The sequence below is a fragment of the Portunus trituberculatus genome, chromosome 31 (genome assembly GCF_017591435.1).
Source record: "Portunus trituberculatus isolate SZX2019 chromosome 31, ASM1759143v1, whole genome shotgun sequence".
Classification (NCBI taxonomy): Eukaryota; Metazoa; Arthropoda; class Malacostraca; order Decapoda; family Portunidae; genus Portunus; species Portunus trituberculatus.
This window is the reverse complement of record NC_059285.1, coordinates 14,762,665-14,778,777: the sequence shown is the minus strand read 5'-3', so window position 1 is coordinate 14,778,777 and position 16,113 is coordinate 14,762,665. Positions and strand designations below refer to the sequence as shown.

The 16,113-nt window shown below is 42.3% G+C and overlaps 1 long non-coding RNA gene across 2 annotated transcripts; it reads right to left on the bottom strand.

Moving 5' to 3' along the window:
• Nucleotides 1-10,386: 10,386 nt before the first annotated feature.
• Nucleotides 10,387-12,262, bottom strand: LOC123511421. Of its 2 annotated transcripts, none has more exons than XR_006676792.1 (2): nucleotides 11,799-12,262; nucleotides 10,387-11,574 (listed from the first exon to the last, which is right to left on the bottom strand). It is a non-coding gene; the product is annotated as an uncharacterized LOC123511421 (long non-coding RNA). The 2 variants fall into 2 exon arrangements; XR_006676791.1 differs by having other exon boundaries at nucleotides 11,803-12,262.
• Nucleotides 12,263-16,113: the final 3,851 nt, after the last annotated feature.

Here is a 16,113-nt window from a genome sequence, read left to right as displayed (position 1 = left end):
ATTTAAGTCACACTGTAGTTCTTGCCATTGTGACGTTGATGTAACTTTGCTCATTATTTTGGTGTCGTCCGCGAATTTGCTTATTTTACAAGTGATTCCTTCATCAATATCATTAATATAAACAATGAAAAGAACTGGTCCTAATACAGAGCCTTGAGGAACACCACTTTTCACATTGTGCCACTCTGATTCTTTTCCATTTATAACAACTCGTTGCTTTCTGTCAGAGAGCCAGTCTTCCAGCCATTTCAGGGTATTTCCAGCTATGCCGTGAGCTTTTACTTTGCTGATTAGCCTCTTGTGAGGGACAGTGTCGAAAGCTTTCTGGAAATCAAGATAAATAACATCCACTGCTTTTGTCTCGTCATACGAGTTAAAAACTTCATAAAAGAAGTCTAGTAGGTTTGTTAAGCAGGATCTCTTGTTTCTGAAACCATGTTGTGAATCCTTCATGATCTTATTTTCTTCTAAAAATTTGACAATCTTATCTCTGATTATCGTTTCCATCAGCTTGCACACTACTGAAGTAAGGCTGATTGGTCTGTAATTAGCTGGGAGTGATTTATTTCCTTTCTTGAAAATGGGCGTGACATTTGCTAGCTTCCACTCCTGGGGACTTTCCTGCTTGTAAAGTTTTATTGAATATAATCGTGAGTGGTTTCACGAGCTCATTTTTCGCTTCTTTGAGAAGCCTGGGTGATATCTTGTCTGGTCCAGGCGTTTTGTTTACGTTCATGCTGTTCATGACTGTGAGGATTTCATTTTCTGTAACTATGAAGTCAGGCAGTGTTTTGCCTTGTGCCTGAGGCTCTGGCATGGGCAGACTATTTTGGACATCTTCAGTCGTGAAGACTGTTGAGAAGAATCTATTTAGGACGTTTGCCATTTCAGCTTCGTTATCTATTTGGTTTCCGTTTTCTGTTATGAGTGGACCAATTGTTGAGGCTAAGACTCTTTTGGATTTTACATAACTGTGAAATTCCTTTGGGTTGGTTTTACAGGAGTTTGCGATCTGAGCTTCTACAGATTTTTGCTGCTTTTATCAACTTTTTGCTTTTCTACGCAATCTGTCATGCTCTAATTTATCATTATTATGCTGTGTTAATTTGTATTTGTTGTATGCTTCTTTCTTTGCTAGAAGACAGCTTCTAATTTCATTATTCCACCATTTCGGTTTGGTGTTTAGTAGTTTCCTTCTGTTTCTTAGTGGTATACACATCTTAGCTGTATCATTTATCTTTTCAGCAAACACCTCCCATGTCTTATCTACATCTGGTGTTTCCAGCAGTATATTCCAGTCAATGGATGCAAGCTGCAAGGAGGAGGAGGAGGAGGAGGAGGAGGAGGAGGAGGAGGAGGAGGAGGAGGAGGAGGAGGAGGAGGATATATAATGAGATAGGTAAGTGACAGGCAATGTGGAGAAAGAGAAAGAGATGAAGAAGGAAGGAGAAAAAGAAAGAACGAAGAAGGAAGGAAGAATTGGAGAAAATGATAATAATGATAATAATTTGAAGAACTGTAATGAAAAGAACTCATAAGAAAGAGGAGGAGGAGGAGGAGGAGGAGGAGGAGGAGGAGGAGGAGGAGGAGGAGGAGGAGGAGGAGGAGGAGGAGGAGGAGGAGGAAAATAAGACAGAAGGAGGAGGAGAGAGAGAGAGAGAGAGAGAGAGAGAGAGAGAGAGAGAGAGAGAGAGAGAGAGAGAGAGAGGAAAAGAGAGAGAGAGAGAGAGAAGAAGAAGAAGAAGAAGAAGAAGAAGAAGAAGAAGAAGAAGAAGAAGAAGAAAAAGAGGAGAAGAAAAGAGGAAAAGAAAAGAAAAAGAAGAAGAAGAGAGAAGAAGAAGAAGAAGAAGAAGAAGAAGAAGAAGAAGAAGAAGAAGAAGAAAAGAATAATAAAAAGAAAAAATAAAACCATTGGAACTGAAAACGGAAAAAAAGGAAAGAAGAAAAAGAAGAAAATCGGAAAAAGAAGAAAATGAAAAATGAAGACCCAGAAAAAGAAACGACGCTAAAAATTCAATAAAAAACTCCTCCTCCTCCTCCTCTTCCTCCTTCTCCTCCTCCTCCTCCTGAAAAGTGAGAGAGGAAGAGGAAGAGGAAGAGGAAGAGGAAGAGGCAAAAAGTTACTTAAATGACATAGAATTAATTACTTTCATCGGGACCCAGAGAAGCTTTTAGTGGTGACGAGGAGGAGGAGGAGGAGGAGGAGGAGGAGGAGGAGGAGGAAGAGGAGGGAGGGAGGGAGGGAGGAAGAGCAGTTTGTTTACTCCTCTTTTTTTTCTTCCCTTTTTTCCCTCACCTACCCTTTTTTGTTAGGAGGAGGAGGAGGAGGAGGAGGAGGAGGAGGAGGAGGAGGAGGTAAGGATGAAAGGAAAGAGGAGGAAAGGAGGGTGAGGTTGTCTGGGAGTGTATTTTCCTCTCTCTCTCTCTCTCTCTCTCTCTCTCTCTCTCTCTCTCTCTCTCTCTCTCTCTCTCTCTCTCTCTCTCTCTCTCTCAGCTTTAACGTTTTTCGCTCAGTTTTTGCTAATTTCTTCACACTTCTTCTCCTCCTTCCTCCTCCTCCTTCCTTCCTCCTCCTCCTCCTCCTCCTCCTCCTCCTCCTTAATCCAAGAGTATAATCATTGGCCATTACCTGCGCTAAGAGGAAGGAAAGAAGCAGCTGAAATGGAGGAGGAGGAGGAGGAGGAGGAGGAGGAGGAGGAGGAGGAGGAGGAGGAGGAGAATAAAAATAAGGAAGATGAGGAGGAAAAAAACCAAGGCGAGAGACACACGACTCACTCACACACACACACACACACACACACACACACACACACACACACACACACACACACACACACACACACACACACACACACACACACACACACACACACACACACACATGGTGAAAACTGACAGTTACTCTCTCTCTCTCTCTCTCTCTCTCTCTCTCTCTCTCTCTCTCTCTCTCTCTCTCTCTCTCTCTCTCTCTCTCTCTCTCTCTCTGAAATCATAGTTACGCCTTCTTTTATTTCTTTTATCTATTAATTCATTTATTTATTTCCTTATCTATTTATTTATTTCTCCTTTTAGTTCGTTTGTTCATTCGTTATCATATTTCCTTTTTTCTCTTTCTTCATCAGCTAAACATTACTTGAATTATTTTTTGACCTTATTATTCCCTTTCCTTCTATTTCCCTGATTCCTTCAAATATGGAAGAAGAAAACACAAATAAACCAAGGGAAGGGAAGAAAAAAACTGTGTGTGTGTGTGTGTGTGTGTGTGTGTGTGTGTGTGTGTGTGTGTGTGTGTGTGTAGAAGTTGGTTTGTTTTGATTGTGTTCCGTCATCTTTCCGTGTTGTGGCGTGTTATGGACGTGTTTGGACATGTCTAGTCGTGTTTGTACGCGTTGGAGGAGGGTGGAAAAAGGAGGAAAAGGAGGAGGAGGAGGAGGAGGAGGAGTTGGAGGAGAAGGAGGAGGAGGAAGAGGAAGGGAAGATTGTGATAGAGGAAGAAAAGTACATTTAGAAAAGAGAAAGAAAGACAATATAAAAGAGAAAATGAAGAAGAAAAAGGAGGAGGAAACGAAGGAGGAGGAGGAGGAGGAGGAGGAGGAGGAGGAATAATGGAAGTGAAATGAAAGAAGAAAGTAAAAACCATTAGAGAAAATATGAATAAAGAAGGATGACAGTGAAAGAGAAGAAGGAAGGAGAGGAGGAAAAAATGAAGATGGAAGAAAAAGGAGAATATGAAAGGAGAGAAGGAAAAATGAAAAGTGATGGAAGACAAGGAGGAGGGAGTAGGGGATGTGAGGAGGAGGAGGAGGAAGAAGAGGAAGAGGAAGGAGGAGGAGAAGGAGGAAAAAGACAAAGACAAGAAGGTAGAGGAGGAGGAGGAGGAGGAGGAGGAGGAGGAGGAGGAGGAGGAGGAGGAGGAGGAGGTGGGGATATAAGAAAGTGGAGACGGAAAAAGAGCTCGAAAGAGGAGATGCAGAAGAAGAATGAAGAGAAGGAGAAGGAAGGAGGAGGATGAAGACAGAGAAAGAAGAGAGAAAGAGAGATGAAGAGGAAGAAGGATGGAACTTAATGGAAGGGGAGACAGGAATAACAATAAAAGAAGAAAAAGAAATAAAGATCGTGGCTGATAATGATGATAATGATGGTAACAAGAAGAAGAAGAAAAAGAAGAAGAACAACAACAACAACAACAACAACAACAACAACAAGAACAAGAACAAGAACAACAACAACAACAACAACAACAACAACAAAATCAAAAAGAAACTATTTAATATCGAGAGAGAGAGAGAGAGAGAGAGAGAGAGAGAGAGAGAGAGAGAGAGAGAGAGAGAGAGAGAGAGAGAGAGAGAGAGAGAGAGAGAATAAAAAAAAAGAAGAAAAAATTACAAAGAATGCAATAAAACGTAATAAAAAGAAGAAGAAGAAGAAGAAGAAGAAGAAGAAGAAGAAGAAGAAGAAGAGGCAATAAATAAGTGGGGTAATAATGTCATCATGGAGCAAAGAATTATCTCGGAAAATCTATAAGGTCTTGAAAAATGCGCAGGATTCAATTCTTTATAACGCGTCTAATCGCTTCGCAAAAGTTTCAGAGTCGAGTTTTAAATGGTTTTATTGAAAGGAGGCGGGAGGAGGAGGAGGAGGAGGAGGAGGAGGAGGAGGAGGAGGAGGAGGAGGAGGAGGTTAAAGGGGAAACAGGAAGGGAGGAGCAGGAGGAGAAAGTAATAAGAAGAGGAGTAAATAAGAGGAGGAGATGAATATGACTTAGTGAAAGAGATAAGAAAGGAAAATGAGGTAAAGAAGTAAGTGGAGGAGGAGGAGGAGGAGGAGGAGGAGGAGGAGGAGGAAGAGGAGGAAGAGGTGTAAATTTTCTCTTTTGCCGTAGGTATAGAAAGAAGACGGTTAGAGACAGTGAGAGAGAGAGAGAGAGAGAGAGAGAGAGAGAGAGAGAGAGAGAGAGAGAGAGAGAGAGAGAGAGAGAGAGAGAGAGAGAGGAGTAAAATAATCCAGTTTGGTGTTTGTACCTTGCTTATGAGATATCCTCTTTTTACACACACACACACACACACACACACACACACACACACACACACACACACACACACACACACACACACACACACACACAGGTAATATATGCAGAACGAACAACTAATTATATTCTTACTTTACAGGTGAGACGAGACCGCGGGACAGGTAAACTTGCTCTAATTGAGGAGAGTAAGTACCACCTGTGTGTGTGTGTGTGTGTGTGTGTGTGTGTGTGTGTGTGTGTGTGTGTGGGTCTGACCAGTAATTAGGAAAGCAAGGACAGGATTTATCGTCTGCACCACCCTACTCCACCACACCCCACCCCACCACACCACACCACACCACACCACACCACACCACACCACACCACACCACACCACTGTTATCCTGTCATCACTCCTCTGCTTTCTCGCAAGAAGACCCAAAATTTATTGTATAGAAACCTCAAGGAATTTAGGGATTTAAGGCATTTTGTGGCGCAGAGGACAGATACCAATGTTATCTTGAAAGGAGAGGGAGAGGGAGAGGGGGAGAGAGAGAGATGGAGAGGGTTGTGAGAGGAGAGGGTAAGTGCGAGCAGGAAGAGATTGGGAAGGTATTTGTGCAAAGTTCACGAAATAGTATTTGTTTATTTAATAGTGTAAGAAATAGTTAGGTTATAGGTTAAGCTAGGTTAGATTAGGAGGAGGAAGAGGAAGAGGAGGAGGAGGAGGAAGAGGAAGAGGAAGAGGAAGAGGAGGATGAGGAGGAATAATGTGCGTAGTAGGAGTTTCAGTGAAAAATTAATAATAGTAATAGTAGTAGTAATAATAGTAGTATTAGTGATAATAGTAGTAGCAGTAGTAGTAGTAGTAGTAGTAGTAGTAGTAGTAGTAGTAGTAGTAGTAGTAGTAGTAGTAGTAGTAGTAGTAGTAGTAGTAGTAGTAGAAGTAGTAGTAGTAGTAGTAGTAGTAGTAGTAGTAGTAGTAGTAGTAGTAGTAGTAGTAGTAGTAGTAGTAGTAGTAGTAGTAGTGATGCAACATAAACACATCCTTTTGCACAAGAAAGCAACATAATTAGAAAACACAAAGTATGAAATAACTAAAAAAAAAAAACGAATCACTGAAAAAAAGCATCAAAAACGAAAAAAAAAAAAGAAGAAAAAAAAAAAAAAAACGAGAGAACGCTATGTTGTATCACCAGCACCACCACAACCCTAGTACCACCACCACCAATACCACCAATACCACCAGCAGTAATAGAAGCAACAACACCAAGAATAAAAATAAAACACCCCGCTTAATAAGTAACAAAACACCAAACACAATAAAGAGACAAGAGTGCACCGGGCAAAGTTCCTCGCATTTCCTCGCAGCAGCAGAAGTAACAGCGACAGGAGGGTGAAAAACAAGGTGGTCTGGATGAGGAAGGGCGGCGCGGGGGCGGTAAAGCAGTGGCGGCAGTAGGGAGGGAGACAAAGCCGCTATAACAGCCACACTTACACGAGAGACACAAGAGCAGGGGGGCGATAAAGTGTGTGGCGCTTGTTGCAGGGACAAAGTAGAAGGAAATTATAACTTGAAGAGAGAATAAAGATGATACGAGTTGACTGTTGCTGTTTCTAGAGGAGGAGGAGGAGGAGGAGGAGGAGGAGGAGGAGGAGGAGGAGGAGGAGGGGGTATGCAAAGGAATACAAAAGAAATCCAAACTGCAATATATAAGTTGTGGTTATTACTAGAATGTTTTGATAACTATTCTATGTTATTTAGAGAGAGAGAGAGAGAGAGAGAGAGAGAGAGAGAGAGAGAGAGAGAGAGAGAGAGAGAGAGAGAGAGAGGATAATACAGAAAAGGGAGGATTGTGCAAAAGGAAAACATATATAGATAGAGAAGGAAAGACACACACACACACACACACACACACACACACACACACACACACACACACACACACACACACACACACACACACACACACACACACACACACACACACACACACACACTACATAAATTTTAGAGCCGCAATGTTTTACCGGCATCAAAGTTTTGTCAGACCAAATGAACTGCCTGATAAATCTTTCATTAGTAAGATAGACCGTGTGTGTGTGTGTGTGTGTGTGTGTGTGTGTGTGTGTGTGTGTGTGTGTGTGTGTGTGTGATGGATGTACATAGTGTTGGTGAGTTTACAGGTGCATTATAGATAAGAAAGTGAAGGCGGTGACTAACTCGCTCGTAAAGAGGAAGACATTTTAGCATCGCCTCGCTGGTAAAACATTTCTGATCAGCCTCTCGTGGAAGTCAGAGGAACGCAGCGTAACTTTAGGTATCTTGCATCGATCTAACCAATCATTCACTCACTCAGTCAAACAGTCAATCAATTAAACACTCAATCTTCAAGCCGTAGAGAGGGAGAAGTGGGACATGGAAGCTGTAGAGAGAGAGAGAGAGAGAGAGAGAGAGAGAGAGAGAGAGAGAGAGACAGAGGGTGGGAGGAGAGGGGGTGGACATGGAAACGAAGGAATATATAGGAGTAAAAAAAAAAAAAATATGGAACCTTCTCTCCCTGTCTCCTCAAATCACGGAGTTCCAAGTTTCTGTCTAGATTCCACGTAGCAGGGGATGAGGAATAGCATTAGAATCCACCCTCCTTTCCCTCTCCCCTGTACCTCCTCCCTGTCTCCCTTTGTTTGGGCCCTCCTCCACCCCCACCGTGCCCCTGCCAGGCCGAGGGACACATAAATATCACGCAGCATCACGGCCTTGTCTCTCTTCACCCTCAGACAAAAGAAGACACCAAGAGGATTCCAAACCCGCTGGAATAGGGTTTGGTGAACGAATGGAGGCTGACGGAAGGGAGGAGGCTGGAAGAAAAGAATGGGATGGATTGGTGCTGGAAGAGAGGCTGGAAGGGAGAGAATAGGATGGGTGAGTGCTAGAAGAGAGACTGGAAAGAAAGGGAGGGAAAGAATAGGATGGGTGGGTGCTGGAAGAGACTGGAAGAATGGGAGAAAATAGGATTGGTGGGTGCTGGAAGAGGGAAAGGCTTGAAGGAAGAGAAAAGGAAGCTATAGGATGTGGGATAAGAGTAAAGAAAGGATGGGTGAGTGCTGGAAAGGATGGTGCTGGAAAGGGTGGTGCTGGAAGGGTTAGGGGAGGGTAGGGTGGTGTAGGGTGTATGGGAAATGTTGTTCACTATATCTCTGCTGGATTGATGGTTATGATTGTGGTGGTGGTGGTGGTGGCGGCGGCAAGGTTACAGTCTACTAAGTTACTATGGCTGTTGTTTTAGAAGAATTATGAATAGAAAGGAGGAAAAAGGAGGAAAAAAAGGAGGGAAAGAAAAAAAAGAAAAAAAACATGCTGGAACAACCACCAAAACAACCACCTTTTACTTTACTACCACCATCATCACTTCTACTTCTACTACTACTACAGCATTGAACTTTGAAATTAGAGTGTGTGTGTGTGTGTGTGTGTGTGTGTGTGTGTGTGTGTGTGTGTGTGTGTGTGTGTGTGAAGGGTGTTTGGCTGTCAGGGGGAAGGAAACAACTCTCATACATCATTTCTAAAGAGAGTGGAGTCAAAAATTGTTAGTTTCAGCAAGTTCCCTTTTTTTTTTTAATCATTTTTTCTCCACTCTTCCTTGTTTTTCCCTATTTTTTTTTTAAGTTCATGTTACTCCAGTCCTTCATTCCGTTACAATGTATATTTTTTTCGATCTTTCATTCTTGCTATGTGGGAGGAAACATGGAAAGAAGTCCCCTGAAGCTGAAAATACGAGAAAAAAAAAACCTAGTAAAAAATAATCTAAGTGTCCCCCCCCCTCAAGGCTTAAAGAAAATGTGCCTCTTGAATATGGATGATAAAAGGAAAAAAAGTAAAAACGACCAGAGAGAGAGAGAGAGAGAGAGAGAGAGAGAGAGAGAGAGAGAGAGACCCCTAAAACCACCTCTAACATCAAAAAAGTTTCCGCCTCTTAATAACTTGAAAAAAAAAATAAAATCCTACCCTGTTCTTCCCCTCCCAGCCCTCAACCCCTGCCACCTGCCCCCCCTGTCCTAAATCCGTCCACTACTCCGTCTATTCCCTGTTATCTACCACCTACCTATCCTCTATTCCCCTGTCTTTCCCGTGCCTCCCTCAGTGATTAGCCCTGCTATGTGTAGCTCAGTGCAGGGCAGCAAACGACCCTGCAAAGCCTTCCTCTCTCATTCCCACCCATCGTTTCCTTTATATCAATGGTCAGGGGGGAGAGAGAGAGAGAGAGAGAGAGAGAGAGAGAGAGAGAGAGAGAGAGAGAGAGAGAGAGAGAGAGAGAGAGAGAAATGTAAAAAAGGAAAACGGGTTCTAGTATATGGAAAAAAATACGGAAAAAAAAAAATGTATATTTGATTGATAAAATGGGAAAGGTATGCGTGTTTGAAAGAAAGTGAGATAAATGCGAATGAAAAAACTTATCGCATGTAAATCACGTAAAAGCTAATCTGAATATTCACTTACAAACAAAACAAACAAAAAGAGATAAAATAAACAAAACAAACAAGAGATAAAATGTTAAGTTATGATAAAGAAAAAAAAAAAAAGGGAATAACAAAAACAGCAGACCAGTTGGCCCCTACTGTGGTAAACTATTTTCTCTGATCTCAAGCAAGACAAACAAGAAAAATATAGTAAGCAAGACAGGAATAAATACGCAAATAAATAAAAAGAGGAAGAGTTAACTGATGAGTGTGAAGTAGTAGGAAGTAGGAGTAAGTAGTAGGATTAGGCAGTAAGAGTAGGTAGTAAGGCGATTAGAAGCACCATCCGTGGATCATGTGACATGTGTGGCAGGAGGTCACCACATTAGTTAGGTTAAGTGCATTGAGTCCAGGAAGCAAAGATAAAAACACACACAGATGGAGAGAGTCGCGGCAGTGTGGCGGAGAGTAGCCGTGGCAGAAAAAAGTCAGTCACAGTTGAGAAGAGTGAGCGAGATGCTATGATTAGATCTGGACTTCACTTTGCTTAGAAGCGTTGTGTGCATCAGTGTCCACTTGTCAATAAAACATGCAAGTTCACGAATAATAAAACAAAAACAACTAAATATATATTAAGAGAATGTAACACTCAAATTTGTAGAAAGATACATAGATGGAAGAACAGACAAACATTCATACATACTAAAGGACTCTTAACACACATCCAATCTATAGAAGAACAGATAAACATTCATACATACTAAAGGACTCTTAACACACATCCAACACCCTAATGAGTACATGTAGTTCAATATCTTGGCGTGGTCGCCAAAACCGCCATCACTGGGCTGCCCCCTTTAAACTGGGCCCAGGATGAACTACACTTAACCCGGTGGGGGCGGTAATAAACAGCTTCGAATGGTTCTAAGTTTACTAGACTTGCAAAAACATAAGTATACACAATATAACAGACATCTTGCTCACCACCCGGCTCTCACCATGAGTCGACCTCCAGAGCGAGTGAGGGCCAGAGGAACACTAATCTCACCAACACTGGAGGCAGACTCGTTGACGGCTCCGGGAAGCAAGTAGAGGGTGAAGCCAGGGCAGCAGAGAGGCCAGTCCTTGTAGAGTCCAGAGAGTTCTCTGCCGTCTGGTAGGTAGACTCGGTTAGGTGTTCACTGGGGCCTCGAGACGTGGAGAGACCGGAATCAGGGTTCTCGAGACATACGTGGCATAGAGAAATGAGCGATGTGTCGCTCGGGAGTGGCCGAACGATCCTCGGGGTCGTCTTCACAAATAAGGTGGTTGTTCTCCGGGACATACCTTTCGGGCGTTTCCTCTTCGGTCTCTTTAGGTGTTGACACTTCGTCTAAGACTTCGGCAAACCTGGCACTAGGATGACGGATGTAACGTTTGAAGAGGTTGACGTGGTACTATCTCGGACCTTGGGGAAAATCAATTAGGTAATCAACCTTACCTCTTACTGTAAATCTTCACTCTATGTCAAAAGTTTTTCTAGGCACTGATGTATGCATTGTTGGCGGCGATCTGCGCAGTCTCTGCTAGCTTCTGTAGCTCTACCACGTAGCGGAAAGCGGATCAGTCGTTGTCCTTCAGGTTCCAGTCCTCCCATAAATCTCCAAGGGCGGAGAGAGGTCTCCGAAAAGTCCTTCCATAGAGAAGTTGGAAGGCAGAGAAACCGGTTGTATCGCTGGGTATCTGAGGGCAATAATGTAGTAATCAAGTAACAATGCCACTCCCGAGGGCGGTCCCCGTACAGAAGCTTTAAGTGGTGCATGTAGACGTTCAGTGGGACCATTAGTGCTAGGCTGAAATGGAGTTATAAATAAAGGCTTGACTCCAAAGAACTTGTGAAGTCCTTACATTAATCGAGATGTAAATTTGGTACCTTGATCAGCGAGAATTTCTCGTGGTATACCGACTCTAGCGAAGATGGTGTAAGGCCTCAGCAACGGAGATAGTCTATTTCCGTCCAGTGGCACTGCTTCGGGGAACCCAGTGGTGTAATCGATTAAAGTGACGATGTACCTGTGGCCTTCTGAGGATGGGGAAGACAGTGGTCCGAACAACTCGCCGCCACTCTGGAAAAAAGGTTCTGTTGTAATTGGAAGAGGATGGAGAAGTGCTGGTTGGACTCTTCCTTTGGCAGACAGACTTCACATCGACAGAAGTCGATAATGTCCACGCCCATCCCAGGCCATTAGTGGCTGGATACCTTCAAGTCTTTGCGAGAGGAATTACTTGCTAAAGGGTTTTCACGGCCAACAGACCGGTCGACAATCCTTAGGTACAACAGCGAGCTTACCAACCTTTGGCTAGATGTTTCGAGGTCAAACACTTCGTGGTTGAGACGTCCGGTACAGCGAAGGTAACAAGGTAGACCCGTCCTTTGTCCGCTCCTCTTAGACCTGTGTGAACTTTTAAGATTTCCGAGACAGACATTCTTCTTGAAGAGCGTCCAAAGGTTACAATTCTGGCAAAATTAGAGGATGAACACGCTTCTTCATTCTGCTACTGTGGGTTTCTACAGCACAAGTACATAAAACACAAATATACACAATATGACAAAAGGGACACCTTGCGCACCACCCGGCTCTCACCATGAATCTCCCTCCAGAGCAAATAAGGGCCAGAGTAACACTAATCTCACCAACACAGGAGGCAGACTCGTTGACGGCGCCGAGAAGCAAGTAGAGGATGAAGCCAGGCCATCAGAGAAGAGGACAGTCCTTGGAGAGTCCAGGAAGTTCTCTGCCGTCTGGGTGTTGGTGAGGCTCGAGGTAGACTCGGTTAGGTGTTCACTGGGGCCTTGAGACGTGGAGTGACCAGAAGAAGCAGGGTTCTCGAGACATACGTGGCAGAGAGAAATGAGCGAAGTGTCGCTCGGGAGTGGCCGAACGATCCAGAACGAGGGGTAATGGTCAGGTGGTGTTCTGCCCTTTACACACACACACACACACACACACACACATATATATATATATGTGTGTGTGTGTGTGTGTGTGTGTGTGTGTGTGAACAAAATTGTTATATAAAGAGATTTCAGGATTCAGAATTCATTTCCATTATACCTGGTTATTCTTTACATTGTTAATGTTTTTATGATATTGATTAGTAGATAAAGATAATAAATTTGTGTAATTATACCTTTTAAATGCTCAAAATGCATGTTAAAATGAGGATTAAAAAGAAATCAGCAGATCACTGTTCGTTTGACTAGACATATGCGAAAACTAATTAAAAGAAAGAAATACTTAAAGTATATAACTGAGTCAAAGTACAAAGTCAAGTCATAAAAGGAACAAAAAAAATTAAATCAAATCGTGAAGCAATAAAATGATTAGAATGGCAAGGCATATTTTGACTGAAAGTGAGATGAGGTAGAATCTGAGAGTACATGATAACCAATTGCCTGTGTTGGAAGGAAGAAGGAAAGCACTGACTGTCCGAACACAGGACACCTTACAATGCATGAATGAAGCTGGTTTAGCATGTTAGTTTGTATACACTTGCTTCTTAGCTCGCTGTAGTGGAAGCTGTTGAGGTTCTTAAGAGTGTTTTTTTTTTTTTTTTAATTCTAGTGACAACTTAACAAGAATTCAATACCATCCATAGAAAAAAACACCCGCGAAAACCAAAAATATAATATGATAACGTATGGAAAAAAAAAAAAAAGTTCTGGCAAGAGTATACAAATTTGTTGAATAATATTGACCTACATAGTGTGTGTGTGTGTGTGTGTGTGTGTGTGTGTGTGTGTGTGTGTGTGTGTGTGTGTATTTTGGTGAAATGCTATGATATGTAATGATATATGGTATAATGAAATAACCTCTTTAACCTTTGAGAAAAAAAAAAAATATGAGTTCTGGCAAGGATATACAAATTAGCTGAAGAATAGTGACCCAGATATTGCGAAGCTTCTGGTCTGGACTGTCAATGAAGAACAACCGAGAATGTTAACCAGGAATCACGGCATTGTGTAGGCGTCAGTAGAGGAGTGGCGGGCTGTTATGTGGTTACCTCGGCGTTGTTAACCAGTGGAGCGGTGGATGTACCAGAGAGGGTTAATTAGAGAAAAGAGTGGATAGTTTTACATTGTTAATAAGTGAAGGAGTGGATCTGGTAAAGCATCATTAGAACAGAAAGGGTAATAAAGTGTTTAGATTTAATACATTTGATAAGTGGATGTGATGTAACGTCACTAGAAAAGAATGAGAGTAATTAATGTGGATAGATGGATACACGTGCCTCGTTAAAAAGTGGATAAGTGGATCTACATGAGCGGCATTAGAGCGGAGTGGTCAATAAAGTGGACAGGTTTAGTACACGAGAGAAGGGGATATAATCTAACGTCACTAGAGGCGAGTGGGTATAGGTGATGTGGATAGATGGATGAGGGTACCCCGTTGATAAGTGGATAGGTGGATCATTAAAGCAAAGTGTGGAATACAATGGTTAGTTTTGGTACATTTCATAAGTGGATGAGACTAAAAAGACAGTGGGGTATAATAGTTGACGTGGATAGATGGATGAGCTCGCCTCTGATAAGCGGATGGGTGGATGTGTAGACTCTGGCCGTAAAAAAAAAAAAAAGAAGAAAACACACACACACACACACACACACACACACACACACACACACACACACACACACACACACACACACACACACACACACACACACACACACACACACACACACACAATCACCTTGCGTCGTCAAAAACCACTCACCATAAAGAACAAAAAAAAAAAAATAAAAAGGATTGAAAAAAAGATAGAGGGAGAGAAAGGATAGAAGAAAGAAAGATATCAGAAAAAACAACCAGAGAGAGAGAGAGAGAGAGAGAGAGAGAGAGAGAGAGAGGCTAGCGGTGGTGATATATACGCGGGCCATAATCACCACAGACAGGGCTCAGCGGCGTGTTGGCAGGGCGGGCGGCGAGGGCGTGGGCGGGGTGTGGGCGGGGTGTGGGGCTCCTGCCGGGTGGTCCGCCCCTCCAGGCTGGCTAATGACCGAACGGCTTCCGGCTGACGTGAACCGCCCGTGTCACAGCGGGGCGGAACTAACCTGCTCTGACGTGTGTGTGTGTGTGTGTGTGTGTGTGTGTGTGTGTGTGTGTGTGTGTGTGTGTGTGTGTGTGTACCTGGACCTGGACCTGGTTATGTGTAGATATGAAGATGTGTGTGTGTGTGTTCATGCATGTGTGTGTGTGTGTGTGTGTGTGTGTGTGTGTGTGTGTGTGTGTGTGTGTGTGTGTGTGTGTGTATCGGCCTGCGTTCTCGTCCACCATCTCACAATTTGCTAGCGCCGTGTCTGTGTCCCTGCACGCCGCATTAGTTAGTCGCTCTCAAAAATGAACACGCACACACACACACACAAAAAAAAAAAAAAAAACTTTTATCTTATAAATTGAAGCGAGGAAGAACCAGACGACTGCATTAACCATTTTATTATCTTTTATATTTATTGATTTTACTGCTTTATATATCAATTTTACCAACGTCCTGCTGGTGGTGGTGATGGTGGTAGTGGTGGTGATGGTGGTAGTGGTGGTGGTGGTGGTGGTGGTACGCCGGACAATTCTATATATACATTTACATTACTTTTCTTCTTCTTGTTATTATGATTCGGCTTTATGCTCCATTGGTCAGTGTAATAAAGGTGTACTAATAATGACGGTAACATGTAGTATTTGTAATTGTAGTAAGACTAGTAACAGGTGGTAATAAAGATGGAAATATTGGTGTTTAGTGATCGTTGTGATGGTATGTTTTGTTGATATTGTTGTTATTATTATTATTATTATTATTATTATTATTATTATTATTATTATTATTATTTATTGTTGTTGTTGTTGTTGTTAGTGACAGGAGTGGCATTAATTGTTAGTGTAGTTTGGTGTATTTTTACTGTTGTTGTTGTTGTTGTTGTTGTTGTTGTTGTTGTTGTTGTTGTTGTTGTTAGTGTTGATGTTGTTGTTTGTGTTTGTTGGTGGTGTAATGTCATCGTGTCCTCGAGTTTTGAAACAGTAACAATAACAATAACAGTAACCAAACTCGTATGGAGAGAGAGAGAGAGAGAGAGAGAGAGAGAGAGAGAGAGAGAGAGAGAGAGAGAGAGAGAGAGAGAGAAAAGCCGCACACTTGATACACAATGATCATAATAACTGTATAAATAATGACAATAATAATAATAATAATAATAATAATAATAATAATAATAATAATAATAATAATAATAATAATAATGATAATAACACCTGAAATCCTCTCACATAGTTGGGTACTTAATCCACTGTTCCACTCGACTAATTAGCAAATACCTGCCCTGCAAACACACACACACACACACACACACACACACACACACACACACAGGTGAAGCTTGAGGGTAATTGCGTGACCGTGCAGGAGTAACTAGCAATTAAGGTAAAACTTGTTCCCTTACCACACAATGTCAGCCTCGCAGGACTTCTTACTGTGTGTGTGTGTGTGTGTGTGTGTGTGTGTGTGTGTGTGTGTTGATTTAAATTCGTGTCATTAGTATGCGAGATATTTATGTATGTTTCTATTTTCATAAGCTTGTTAATGGTTTTTTTTTTTTTTTTTTAAGTGGG